At 40.8% G+C, this 15824-nt stretch overlaps 1 protein-coding gene across 1 annotated transcript in view; it reads right to left on the bottom strand.

Annotated features, from left to right (window-relative positions):
- The window catches only part of LOC135463965 (TPR and ankyrin repeat-containing protein 1-like), an 80213-nt gene that overhangs the window by 48117 nt on the left and 16272 nt on the right, over positions 1-15824 (bottom strand). The window lies entirely within an intron of this gene.

The following is a 15824-nucleotide window of genomic DNA, read 5'->3' as shown; positions in this document are numbered from 1 at the left end:
ACCACCACTGACACACTAATGACTATTTTAAGCCATCACAGACATATTACTGACATATAAATCTACAACTGCTGATTCATAAACCCACTACTGACGCACTGCTGATTCGTGAAGCCACTACTGACGCACTGCTGATTCATGAACTCTCTACTGACGCACTGCTGATTCATGAACACTCTACTGACGCACTGCTGATTCATGAACACTCTACTGACGCACTGCTGATTCATGAACTCTCTACTGACGCACTGCTGATTCATGAACTCTCTACTGACGCACTGCTGATTCATGAACTCTCTACTGACGCACTGCTGATTCATGAACACTGTACTGACGCACTGCTGATTCATGAACTCTCTACTGACGCACTGCTGATTCATGAACACTCTACTGACGCACTGCTGATTCATGAACACTCTACTGACGCACTGCTGATTCATGAACACTCTACTGACGCACTGCTGATTCATGAACTCTCTACTGACGCACTGCTGATTCATGAACTCTCTACTTACGCACTGCTGATTTATGAACACTCTACTGACGCACTGCCGATTCATGGACACTCTACTGACGCACTGCTGATTCGTGAAGCCACTACTGACGCACCGCTGATTCATGAACTCCCTACTGACGCACTGCTGATTCATGAACACTCTACTGACGCACTGCTGATTCATGAACTCTCTACTGACGCACTGCTGATTCATGAACACTCTACTGACGCACTGCTGATTCGTGAACTCTCTACTGACGCACTGCTGATTCGTGAAGCCACTACTGACGCACTGCTGATTCATGAACTCCCTACTGACGCACTGCTGATTCATGAACTCCCTACTGACGCACTGCTGATTCATGAACTCCCTACTGACGCACTGCTGATTCATGAACTCTCTACTGACGCACTGCTGATTCATGAACACTCTACTGACGCACTGCTGATTCATGAACTCTCTACTGACGCACTGCTGATTCATGAACACTCTACTGACGCACTGCTGATTCATGAACTCTCTACTGACGCACTGCCGATTCATGAACACTCTACTGACGCACTGCTGATTCATGAACTCTCTACAGACGCACTGCTGATTCATGAACTCTCTACTGACGCACTGCTGATTCATGAACCCACTACTGACGCACTGCCGATCCATGAACTCTCTACTGACGCACTGCTGATTCGTGAAGCCACTACAGACGCACTGCTGATTCATGAACACTCTTCTGACGCACTGCTGATTCATGAACACTCTACTGACGCACTGCTGATTCATGAACTCTCTACTGACGCACTGCTGATCCATGAACTCTCTACTGACGCACTGCTGATTCATGAACTCCCTACTGACGCACTGCTGATTCATAAACTCTCTACTGACGCACTGCTGATTCATGAACTCCCTACTGACGCACTGCTGATTCATGAACTGTCTACTGACGCACTGCTGATTCATGAACACTCTACTGACGCACTGCTGATTCATGAACACTCTACTGACGCACTGCCGATTCATGGACACTCTATTGACGCACTGCCGATTCATGGACACTCTACTGACGCACTGCTGATTCGTGAAGCCACTACTGACGCACTGCTGATTCATGAACTCTCTAGTGACGCACTGCTGATTCATGAACTCTCTACTGACGCACTGTTGATTCATGAACACTCTACTGACGCACTGCTGATTCATGAACACTCTACTGACGCACTGCTGATTCATGAACTCTCTACTGACGCACTGCTGATTCATGAACTCTCTACTGACGCACTGCTGATTCATGAACTCTCTACTGACGCACTGCTGATTCATGAACTCTCTACTGACGCACTGCTGATTCATGAACTCTCTACTGACGCACTGCTGATTCATGAACTCTCTACTGACGCACTGCTGATTCATGAACTCTCTACTGGCGCACTGCTGATTCATGAACTCTCTACTGACGCACTGCTGATTCATGAACACTCTACTGACGCACTGCTGATTCATGGACACCACTTTCTCGAGAACCCACTACTGACACACTCCTACTGTTTCATGAACCCACCAGCGAAGCACTACTGGCTCATTATTCATATCCATTGCATTAACGTTACACTTGTAATATCTCATGTCAACGGACTAAGGATTTTTTGTTCTGTCCGCGGATCAGTACTGATATATGCCGGCGACTTGACGTTATTGAACAGCGGATCTAGAAATCTTTCACATAGGCTTACTCACAATACAAGGCTGAATTATATCAAATTATCAGTTGGACGTAAATATTTATTTACAAAGGCGTACAACTAAAGCCAACATTAACCATGTACCATTAATAACTTGAAACAAGAATGTCAGAAAATATCATAAAATATACCTATATCAAAGGAAAAATATGTTATGTAATATCCGTGCTATTTTTGGATTAAATTTCCTGTTGGGTCATACAACATGCTCTAAATAGGCAATCATGGTACATTCCTGGTTTATCTCTCAGGGGATAAGGGAATGAAGATACATACAATATGAAAATACTGTATTTCATTATACGCAGTGACAATTATTATTTTAATTGAATAGACGTATTTTCGCTTATATTTAAACAAAAAGCGACATGGTAATTAGCAAGTTGCGGTAGGGAGCGCTGTTGTGGAGTCAAACAGCTCGTCACATTAACTGTTTGCTTATACACGACTGTTGCCTACATAGTTGGCTTCCCTTACATAGATAGGATTGAAATATATAACAAAATTGTTTTAAAAATCCTATATACAAGTAGCCATTGTTGACTTTTTCCTGTTAGCTACATTTTTCGTTACCAACATACAAACGACGTCAACGAAAATTGCAATCAAAAAAGTGAACAATTTAAAGAAAAGCCGCTCGCCCAAAAAATAACACTGAATATATGTCATAAATAAGATTAGACGAAAGTAAGAATTTGTAATTTAAGTACTAGTAAGGGGAGGTGTCAGCTTGAAACAAAGACAAGGTGTGAAGGACAATCCGTGATTTCATGCTTGCGACCTGATTCCGGTTACACATACACGCACACGCACGCACACACGCACGCACACACGCACACACACACTCCAATGGTGTTGGTCAAGTGATACAGAGCGCAAATGGAAAACACGTCCATTTTTGTGAATGTTTGTTTCGACATTCGAAACATTTTGGACGAACCTTCCATCATTACGTTGAGTTTTTCCAGTATTTAACACACATGCTGCTTGCACTCAACAAAAACAGGAACTTATCCCAGACTGAAACGTTGTGTTTATGGAACGTTTCATGGTGTAAGGCATCCAATAAAAAAGGAAAAGAGAAAACATGTAGTGAAATTCAAATTCAGTGATAAAAATGGTTTTACACTTTAAGATTGACTCAATTCTTTCTTTGGAACAATCTGTTCCAAACTCTGCAACAGAACGAAGCAAACGTGTCCCAACTTACGCTCTTCACGGCTTTTCGATCCATTTGTAATACCATGTCAACTCTTCCCAACCATTCGTCTGTGTCAAACTTTTCAGGCATCCCAGTTAGGTGGACTTCCGCAATGGATTCCATGTGCAAGCCTTCTTTTATCGATCTGCTACCATCCTGCCATCGACAAACCAAAAGCTCTTCCTCGTTTTGTCCCCTAAGGATCATCGCCAGTTCTTCGACAATATCTCGCTGTCCATAGCAACGAAATGTTCTCTCAAGAGCAGAGACCAAACGGTGCGGCCATTTTATCTGAGGGAGCCGGGTGCAGACCTCGTGTACAGCAGATAGGAGATCCTCTTCACAGGTCTTTGGTTTCAGCAACGACATGTTGCTAAGAAGAGTCAATGACATGACCCAGCATCGTTCCGCGGCGCATGCGTCAATGTCTGATGCCATAAACGTTTGCCGAAGTAAACCAGGGGACCTCTTACCGCCTCCTTGCCTTTTCCCCAAGAGGATGTTCGTTAGGCTATGAACGGTACTGCTGAGAGCGATATTGATGTCCCCTACCTTTGAAAATGCTACTATATATCGAAGAGACTTCTTTTTCGCAAACCATTTGTCAACAAATCTCACAACAGATATGTAACGGGATGGAACTATGAAGGCCAACTTCGCATGTTTAGCTCCTAGATGAAAAATAACCATCAAGTTGAACTCCATGAAGAATAGTAGCTGTTCTGTGTGTTGGATGTCGGTGGGGTCATCCAATGACGTTAAAAACTTTTCATACGCTGCAAGACTCTCCAACGTATCCGACCCAGGGTGATAAAATTTACGCACTGCCTCACAGAATATGCTGAAATTATTCATCAGTGTTTCTTTGTTTTCCTGTTTCGTTGCTGTCGTAGGAAATGACGGAAATGCTACACTTCCCATGGACAGATTCGTCTTTTCCATATTAGACAACGTGACCAATCCAAACAGAGATTGTTCTGTGAGTCGAGAAGTGAGTCCGGATGTGAGTCGGATGCCGTCTTCCACAAACCAAGATTGCCACAGTGACAAACCCTCGCGCAAATCCGCTTGACAAAGGTTGTTGAAGACAATGTCCACAAGATGTGTATCTCTAGAAAATAATTTCCAGTGCATCCCAAACTTGAGCACGAAGCAGATGAGGTTGGAGAAAGACGTACTATTCTCCAATGGGAGAAGTCGTCCTAACTCCACTTTGATGTCGTCATCCTTCATGTAATGATAAGCTTTCATGACGATGACATTTATGTGTACTAAAGTGAGGAGAGAGTAGAAACACTCCAGAAAAGTTTCCTTTGTGTACGGTTCGTGGAGATGTTTGCATGAATGCACCCGGTTGCACGACCTCCCTTCGGTAAACTCTGGACACTGGCTGCTGAAACTTTGAACACTTTGTACCGTGGATCTGATGACGGCTACCCAGTCGTACGCCAGATTCAAGAGATACCGTTGAAACCGCTCCGCAGCTCTGTAGATAGAAATCCTTACAGTAGATTTTTGACTGTGTCTCTCCAGAAAGATCTGGCACTTTGGTGAATGTTTCGGATGATACATCACAATTCCATTTTCTTCATCCTCCAACCCGTAGTACCTCAGATACATCTTCACCTTTTCCTCCTCGGCGTCACCATCGGGGTTATGACTGACTTGTAAAGCTTTGAGAAGACAGGCCAGGTCTTGGCTGGCAAATCTGTAGCAAGCTTTTGCGTTGTGCCTCAGGCTGGTTACTTTGAGCTTTGCCTTTGAACACTCCACCTGACCTGCCTCGTTAGACTCTGAACCCAGGCCTCCAAACATTCGCCAAGCATTCTCAATGGCATCCACATCTTGACTGATCTGTCCAAGTAGAAGCTGGGCTTCACACGCCTCAGTAAAATCCTTGACATTGTTGAAGTAAGCCAGCAATAGACTTAATGTTTCAGCGACGGTACCATCATCCATCACTGGTGTGTTTGTTAACTCGAACTGAAAGATTTTCTTCTTACAAGAAGCCCAATGACAATGTCTGACTAAGTCACTGTCTCCCGCCAGTCTGCTAATATCCACGGCTTCCTCAAACTCGCCGTTCTCCATTAAAACTGTGGCAGCGTAATGGTAGTCCCCTGCAAGTAAGCAAAGTGAAATTTGAATGAATAAATCAACAAATTGTTTAGAACAACTGTTAAAATATCAGCAGGCCTACATGTAAATCATAATTGTCAGACTTTGTAGAACACTAAGAATTTTTAATCTGTAGTAAAACGAACATTATGTGGAACATTCTCCCTTGGAGACGTACTCCTACATTTTTTGTGAAAACGCCTTCCAGAGAACAGGTCCTCTCGTTACATATACGGCGATGTGTAATTTGCTAAAGAGTGACGATCATGTGACACCAGACAGCCAGCAAATATAGAAGAAAGACTTCCCCACCAACAGTCACCTTCTAACTCCAAATACCGAATATCATGAATTTTAGGCCAAGCCACGCTCCCTGTTAGGATATTTTTCAGCTTCCTGGCGTTTATTTTTGAACCAGTGGGATATAAAATAAGTATATCTTTGATCTGTTTCAAATACTTTGGTAATTTCTGGTCACTGAGACCTTGGTCTTGTTATAGAAATAACAAAAGAAAGGCTGAATAATACTGACAGTGCTCTAGTAAAATGAGGATAAACTTTCTCAAGTACTTATCCACCTTTACTCTAATATTGTTACTCTTTCAGAATTATGTCAATAGTTGTCTATATGTGATTCAACTGTTATACGTACCAGACTCTGTTAGCGACTTTACAGCTTCTGGGATCAAACCCTGCTCCAGGAGGTGGTTCACGTCCGGTTTTGCACAAGCGCTTTGGCAATTCTTGTCTTTTAGATTGATCCTTCCTGCTTTCTGACTCAGCTCCTCTCGTGAATACGCTGGTTTGTTCTCTAGTATTATCTGAGGTATGCGATGTCCCTTAGAGGCGTACTCCTATTACCCACAAATGAGAAATATAATGGTTTTAGACTTTTGGGAAAAATATCTGCAAAACACCAGTGAAGAAATTCAATGAAAGCGCCTAGGAACTTTTATTTATTTATTGATTTATTATATTTATTTACTTATTTGATTGGTCTTTTTACGCCGTACTCAAAAATGTTTCGCTTATACGACGGCGGTCATCATAATGGTGGGTGGAAACCGGGCAGAGCCCAGGGAAAAGCCCAGGGTTGATGACAGACCATCCCACGTACAGCCTGGACTTGATCTCACAGCGACCGCATTAGTGCGTTATCATCTTAGGTTTTGGTAAGAAGTAGCATACATGTTGCAGCCATTTAACATTTTTAAACTTTTAATATTTTTATTCTGCCTGCCGACGACAGAGTGTAGATGGGCCCACTGGGTGAAAATTATTTATTTGAAATTGACCCCGATTGGCGTTACTTGAGTGTCTATGGCCTTAGGGAAAAGTAATAGTATGTCCTCTCTTTACAGTATGTCATTAGACGTTTTTAAGGTCTAGAAATGCTCTCGGGCCTATGGATTTAAAACGCCATGTGTTATGCTGACCAGAGAAAAGGTACTTAACCACATAAACTGCTTCCTCCGAGTGTACCACTTTTACCACGGAGTATTTACATGCATCACACAATATTGGAAAAACAACTGCTGTTTTCTTTTGAGGGATGAGACCAATCAAATAGTCGCATTTGGCAGTGCTCACCATGACACAATAAATAGGGAACACCATTCAGATATACCTTGATCTTGGCCTTAAATACAGTGACCTTGATCTTATATATTGTCATGTAACATTACATTGTATGTTTATAGTTGTACATTTCCTGGTGCGGTCGTCGTCATATGACTGAAAAATTGTTGAGTACGACGTTAAACCCCAAGCACTCACTCACTCCTAGTGCGACTTAGTCACGTGACGTTTCATTTCAGGCGCTGCCGGGTAGTCTAAATACAGAACATCGTGTAAATCGTGTAGCCTGTCATTTTCGACTGACCGATGCTTCTGCAAAATGACCTTGTTTATGTTTTTTCTTTGTTCTTCCTCGAAGCTTTGATTATAATACTTAATCATTTAATCAACCCGGACAAATCCCTTTTCCCGTGCAGGATACAGGAGTGTTCATACTATAATCATTAAAGACAGCCGACCGATGTGTTTTCTGTATAGTAACTCTGACTGTACATGCGTGTCTACTAATACAAAAGTGCGGTCTGCTGCCGTAACTTACGTAATAGCAGATAATATGTACGCTACTCCAACACAAACTGCTGCTCAATGTCTCTCTCTAAAACACTTGACTTGATCAACAATATTGTACATGTATATATACATATATCCATATATCTGCATAAGTAAGCCCGAAAAATTTAAAAAATTTATCTGATAGTTAAGAATATATAAATGTATATATGCATTTAGCCATGACACATTAAATATTCCAGTTGAATTACCGGATAAATTCCAAATTAAACTACAAATATTAGGGAACAATAAATATATGAAGTGGACGGGAAAATGACGTCATTATGTTTGTGTACCAAGCTACAGGGTACCAAAAGTGAAAAGTCACGGTTAACAAAACGTACAATCTATTTGGTATTGTCTTTGACCAATTTTCAGTATCCTTCCAGTGAGCCCAAATCGTTGTTTATCCGATAAGTAGATAAATAATTACCATTCAAAACTATACGGAAGATTGGCCCTCATTTCTGATTAATAGTTGTCTCCTTTAGGCAAATCCCAATTCTCAATATATGAGTTGAAAATACTCACCTTAGTGATAATATTTGTAAACAAACTCTCATTGTTAATAACTTCCTCATGATACTTTATTGTGCCAGTAACCCACCTCTCCCTATACGCTTCTGTCTGGGACTGATGCTTCTGAGGAGGTACTATGTACGCACCTTTACACCTCATATTTTTTGTGATTTATTTTGAAATTCTTACTTGTATGTACTGAACTATGTTACACGTGATCTTACCGAAAACTACATGCGTAATAAACAAAAATTCGAGCTGTTATAAAGTGAGTACGATGGTAACCAGGCTAGAACATGTGCTTGTTTCGTTCTTAAATGTTGTTACGTCATGGATTACCTGAGTCAATATCGTGTGGCAATCGGGACTTGGTATAACTTTGTGTGCTGTAAAAGTAGGGTACACCTAATCAAACTTATAAACTTGCTGAATGGATTAACAGTGATTTGTAATGCTACTGACTCTTTACTATTTTGTGTTATTATAGGTATTCTTTGTATGTTAAACAACTTGAATTACGTTTTAATTGTCAATATCTCATTAGTGCTGCGATGCGGAGATATACATAAAAATCCGGGACCACCAAGCTCGCATAACTTAAGATGTTGTCATTTTAATGCTAGGAGCCTTCTGGCTCAGTCTGATGATCAAATGTCATCATATTCTAAGTTAGACGAAGTCTCGACCGTACTTGTAAAAGAACATGATTACGATATTATTTGTGTAACAGAAACTTGGCTTAGTTCTGCCATACCAGATGAAAGAGTTAATATAGAAGGGTACTACATTATAAGGAAAGACGGAGATAGGCATGGTGGGGGTGTTGCCATTTATTGTAAGTCATCATTGAATATCACACGCAGATTAGATCTTGAAAATGGAAATGAAATGCTATGGATTACAATTGAATTGTTCAATAGAAGTGTATTAGTTGCTGTATGTTACCGCCCTCCTAACTAATCAACGGAATCACGGGATCTTTTTATTGATAACTTTGATTCTACTCTCACTTCTGTTATATCAGAAAACCCACATGCTTTACTAATATTTGGTGATTTTAACGATCGCTGCACTGACTGGAATAAATACCATGATAAGAGTGAATTAAAAATGAAACTTTTCGACCTTTTGGCTGGAAAAAATTTATTTCAAATACTGAATGAGCCGACAAGATATACGGAAGATACTGCTTATTTATTAGATCTAATAATCACTGACAATATGAGATATGTAATAGATTACGGAGTGGCTTGTCCCATGGGTAATCTTGACCACTGCACGATCTATTGTAAACTGGATGTTCTGTGCAATGATAAACCTAAATCTTTCAAAAGACATGTATGGGACCTTAAATGTGCTGATATAGACCGTCTACGTAACTTACTGTCTGTCTCACCCTGGGATATATGTGACGTTTTCACTGATATAAATGACAAAGTGTATGCATGGTCAAATCTTTTTCTGTCATGCTGTAAGGAAGCTATCCCAAATAAAGAATTTACCGTGAGACCTCGCGACAAGCCCTGGGTGACCAATGATGTGTGATATAAGTTAAGAATTCGAAATAGATGCTTTAAAAAGTATAAAAGATCTAAAAATGAAAAAGATAAATTTCGCTTCTATATAGCCAGAAGGGAGGCCAACACAGCCAAAAAAGAGGCAATTCGTCGCTATGCTACACGTCTAAAGACCAAACTATCTGACCCAAATCTAGATACCAAGACTTACTGGTCTTCAATGAAATCACTGTTGGGTTCTAAAGCAAAACCTCCAATACCATCACTACTTGTAAATGGTAAAAATGTGTCCAGTGATATTGATAAGGCCAATGCTCTCTGTGCATTCTTTGCATCACATTCTGACCTTCCATCTCCTGTCCCAAACTTGCCGGACTCCTTCGTTACTACAACTCGTTTAAACAGTATACAAATAACTGAAAAGGAAGTTGGTCAGTGTCTCAGTTCGTTAAATACAAGGAAGGCATCAGGTCCGGATGGGATCAGTAATTTTATGTTGCAGAGTGCAGCAGGAAGTATAGTACCCTCGCTTACTAAACTATTTAACTCTTCATTACAAAACGGCGTCTTTCCGTCCGCGTGGAAAAGGTGCCGCGTTTGCCCAGTATTTAAAAAAGGTGATCGACATTGTATTTCTAACTACAGACCAGAATGTCTTCAACCATCGATATGCAAAGTATTTGAAAAAGTCGTCCATAAACATTTATATCAATATCTTACGATAAACAATATTCTTATTCCTCACAATGTAGGATTCAAAAGTGGTGATTCAACTATCTGTCAACTAACTAAAATCGTCCATAATATTTATAAAGGTTTAGACAACGGTAATGATATGTGTTTGGTATTCTTGGATGTGAGCAAAGCCTTTGACAAGGTTTGGCACACAGGTTTACTATTTAAGTTGAGGCAGATGGGTATTGGAGGAATGTTAGTGGCGTGGATAAATGATTACTTATCTGATCGATCAATCTCTGTTTGCCTCAACGGTAAAGAATCTAGCTCGAATCCTACATACTCAGGAGTTCCCCAGGGCTCTGTACTTGGTCCTTTGTTGTTTCTTATCTTCATAAATGATATAAATACTAATATTGAATGTGACATAAATATATTTGCTGACGACACATCCTTGTTAGAAGAAATTAAAGAACTACCAGTCTCAGAAACTAGACTGAACCGTGACCTTAACAAGTTAGCATCGTGGGCAAATCAATGGTGTGTCACATTCAATGCTCTTAAGACAGTTTATTTACTTGTATCATTAAAGGGAAATCCTTCCTATCCCAAACTGTATCTTAATGGCACGGAGGTGAAGAGCGTTCAGTCCCACAAACACCTTGGGATCTTTTTACAACACAATGGGAAATGGGACGAACACATTAGAAATTTAGTTAATAAATGTAACAAAAAAACTGAGTATTCTCAACCGATGTAAGAAATGCCTTACCCGAAAATGTTTGAAAACTCTATACTTCAGTCAAATAAGATCTACCATCGAATATGGTGACATCCTGTTTGACAATTGCGGTATAGTGTTGTCTCAAAAACTTGAAATAATTCAGCGAAGAGCTGCTCTTCTCTGTTCTGGGGGCCTACGTCGGACAACGTATAGTAAATTATTAAATGAACTAAGATGGGAACCGCTTTATGTGAGACGTAGATCCCACAGAATTCTTCTCTTCCATAAAATTATAAATGGGCTATCGCCTCCTTATTTGAAAAAATTACTACCATGCGGAAATGAAGCTGTTGCCAGTACATGCAATCTACGAAATAAGCACAACATCCGTCTTCCCAAAGGTCGTATCCAGTTGTACATGTCGTCATTTATTCCCCAAACAATTAAAGATTGGAATTCAATACCTCTCCACTTTCGTCACGACTCTCTAGAAAAGCTTAAATCCTATCTCAAACCTAGTTTTGTTGACAGCATTACTATTTCCGTACTGTACGATTCTTTTGTCACATTTTCCTCGATACTGCATTGTAGGATGCGGATGGGACTGAGCGCTCTTCACGCAGACTTATTTACCAATCGCCTTTCAGATGACCAGTCTTGTCATAAATGTAATTACAAATGTGAAAATTCTCATCATTTTCTTATTGAATGTCCCGCATATGCCGCTCAAAGGAAGAACATGTTCGACAGGTTTACTAAAACGATTTCTCCAAATGCTCACTTATCTATTTTCCTTCCGCATTGCTCAAAACATATCTCAAATATTTTACTTTTTGGATCAAATGACCTATCTCTTAAAGACAATAAAACCATATTCTGTTCTGTGCACAAATTCATTCAAGATACTCGAAGATTTATCCATCGTACTCACCAAGTAGTTCAAACAAGCTGCTCTTAAGGCACAAAGTGCTAAGACTGAAACTCATTCTTAAATCTGTTATATAATCGGTACTTAATGAAGTATATGAGTGTGTGCAGTATTGGACGCCTATGTGTATTGTAAATATGTTATTCTTCACTATCAAGTTTTGATTATATAAATGTATCATGTATATAAGTTTGAGGAGACCCCCTAGTGACCCATGGGTTGTGGGATATCCTCAGTAAACAAATAAAGAATTAAATTAATATGTAAGGCGGCGGATTTGTAGGCTTAGAGAGAGTCAGTCAGTGAGAGAGTCAGTGAAGGGTCAGTGATACACAGAGGTAAGATAGGGATATGACAGTGATATTTGGAGAGCAATGAGGTGTCTTTCACGGAGTTACGGACGATACATCACAGCTATAGTGAGAGGAAATCGTTAGTAACTTTAGAGCGGAAAAGCTGGTGTAATTTGGATTAGCCGGACTAGGACTAACAAGTTATTGTTGGCCGACATTCTACCATTTGTGAACTGTAACTATCGTATATGCTTGCTGGAGGTTTTGTTTTGTTTTGTGCTCTCAATATCAGAAGAGTATCAACCTCCCTTCGTAAGACAAGTCGGAGGATTCAACCTTGTTGTGGTTTGGGGAGATATCAACACACTGTGCCAGTAAAGAGGAAACGGACGTCCAACCAGCAGGATTGGAATATTCCAGGGCCGAGTGGACAACGAAGGAAAGTCAAATTAAGGACTGTAGCGTAACTCAGATAAGAAGTATTTATACATACTAGTAGGCTGCCGCCATTTATTGTGACCTTTATATATATATATATATATATATATATATATATATATATATATATATATATATATATATATATATATATAGATAGATAGATAGATAGATAGATAGATAGATAGATAGATATAGATATATATATATATATATATATATATATATAACCTGTGCATTGATATTTGTAGTTTAATTCATTATTTTCTTTTCTGATTTATTAAATAGTTAAACCAACCATTTTAGTGTTTAAGAGTGTTACTCTGTTTGACCCAGGCTAGTCTCATTATCGGGAATTGATTTTGGCTTATTATGCCGATACCCTAATAATATCATAACCTCACGTTTACATGCCTTGACATTGAACGTACATATCGTTGGCCGACATACATTGATCTTACGTGGACTTTGGCCTTACATACTTGGATCTTGGCCTTACACGCCCGAGATCTCTTGCACAACGTGATCGTAGCCTAAGGTGACTACAATGGCAGCATATGCCTTTATCATATGTCGCCTTATTGGTTATAACCAACTTAGCCAACGATTTCTCCGCGCGGGAGGCCCCTGGAGCTTGGCCTCACACACCATCAGCTTGAGTTTACAATCCCTGAGCTTGGGGCGACATAGGTTGACCTTGAACTTAAACACCTTGACATGGTGTGAGTGAATGCTGGGTGTTTAACGTCGTGCTTTAACAATTTTTCACATGACGACGAAGGAAACCTTAGGGTGCATGTACGTGTAATGTGCCTCCTTGTTGCAGTACAGATTTCCACCGCTCTTCTTTATAGCGCTGCTTTGTTAAGAAGAATAACCAAAGGCAAGTAAGCGGCCCAGCCCGAGCCATTATACTGATACGGGTCAATCAGTCGTTGCACTGTTCCTTTAATTCTGAACCCCAAGCGAGGAGACTACAGCTTTCTCATTTATAGTCTTAGGATTGACCCTGGATCTACCGTTCCCGTAGCGGACGCTCTACCAACCATGCTATCGTGTCCCTTTGACATTGGCCTCACATTACATAACACATACGTTACATACCATAACATGAGGTTTACATGGCTTGACGTTGACTTTATATACTTTGACCTTGGGTTTACGTACCTTGACCTTGCTGTCGTATCTTTCCACGACATCAATGGCTATGTCAAAGCTGTTGATATCACACAGAGTCTGGACGGCCTTATTGTACAGCCCTTGTGATTCAAACTGCCAGCTCTCATAATAATGGTGATCACAGAGTTTGTACAGTTCACCAGCCTTTTCCATCTGCAAGTAACACGTGTGTACTCGATTTCACGTTCTTTCAAAGAAGACACATTGTATGTATTTATTTGATAGGTGTTTTACGCGTACCTAACAATATTACTAACAATATTAACAATATCTTCTCACGTTCGGCCGGAGAAGAAGCCAGCATAAACTTGACTTGAATTCAGAACTACCGCATTGGTGAGAGGCTCGCGGGTCATTGCGACGCGGTTGCATGCTAACCACCTCGCTCACGGAGGCTTCGGACATACACCTAATGACTCTTTGTTGTACTTAAATTGTTAAGTACGGTGTGAACTTTCAAGAGTACGTACATACGTACATGCCTTATTTGAACATCTTAAGGAATGATGAGCTGAGTTAGTAAATTTGCCCTAGGTTTTCACAGTGAAAGGATGCCGTGGTTTGAACAAACCGAACGAGGCAGCAAAGTGCCATTTTCGTCAAGTCTCATTTTTTGTCATATTGTCATATTTTTGTGCTCTTTTTGCGACATTCGTGGTGCGTTAATATAACATATACTGATACACCATATAGTTACATTCTATAGTTTACGGACGTATTGAACATAACAAACTATAATTACGGTAACCTAAAACATTAACCTCACATCTTGTATACATTCACCAAACCAAGTTTAACGAAAAATCACCGAACACCGACACCTTCTCAGGTGATATTCACCAGGCCCAGAGCTAACAAAAGTGATTATTGTAAATGCCCTAAAGGAGGATAATTTAGCAATAAATATAAACCTTTGTTGAGCAGGTAGGAATTTTTGTAAGGATATGTCGGCAGAACTGGGTGTATAGTATCAAACGGGACTCTAAGGCCTAGTGGTTAGTTTCCTAGCGGAGCAAATGTACAATCACCTTTCACCAATCTGATCGCTGTGAGTTCCAGCAATTGTTGGCTTCCTCTCGATTGTCGTGCGTTTCCCCCGGGTTTTCTCCCCAACATAATGCTGTGCGGCGAGGTATATGTGAAATATTCTTAAATAAATCAATATACCTCAAAGGAGGTGATTTGATTTTATTTATTGATATGATTGGTGTTTTACGCCGTACTCAAAAATATTTCACTCATACGACGGCGGCCAGCATTATGATGGGTTGAAACCGATCAGAGCCCGGGGAAAACCCACGACCATCCGCAGGTTACTGACAGACCTTCCCACGTATGACCGGAGATGAAGCCAGCATGAGCTGGACTTGAACTCACAGCGACCGCATTGGTGAGAGGCTCCTGGTCATTAGGCCGCGCTAGCGCGCCAACCGACTGAGCAACGGAGGCCCCGAGGTGATTTGAAGTGTAACAGGGTTCATTGGTTACACAGGGCTAGATTTTTTTTTTTTTTTTTTTTGATTGGTGTTTTACGCCGTACTCAAGAATATTTCACTTATACGACGGCGGCCAGCATTATGGTGGGTGGAAACCGGGCAGAGCCCGGCGGAAACCCACGACCATCCGCAGGTTGCTGACAGACCTTCCCACGTACGGCCGGAGAGGAAGCCAGCATGAGCTGGTCTTGAACTCACAGCGACCGCATTGGTGAGAGGCTTCTGGGTCACTACGCTGCGCTAGCGCGCTAACCGACTGAGCCACGGAGGCCCCCACAGGGCTAGACCACATAAGCATTGCATGCGAATTGATTTGATTACCCGCCCAACTTTCCCGTACAGACGTGCCGCTAACAATGTCTCGTGG

Source organism: Liolophura sinensis, chromosome 3 (genome assembly GCF_032854445.1).
Source record: "Liolophura sinensis isolate JHLJ2023 chromosome 3, CUHK_Ljap_v2, whole genome shotgun sequence".
Lineage (NCBI taxonomy): Eukaryota > Metazoa > Mollusca > Polyplacophora > Chitonida > Chitonidae > Liolophura > Liolophura sinensis.
This window is presented reverse-complemented; position numbering and strand designations above follow the sequence as displayed.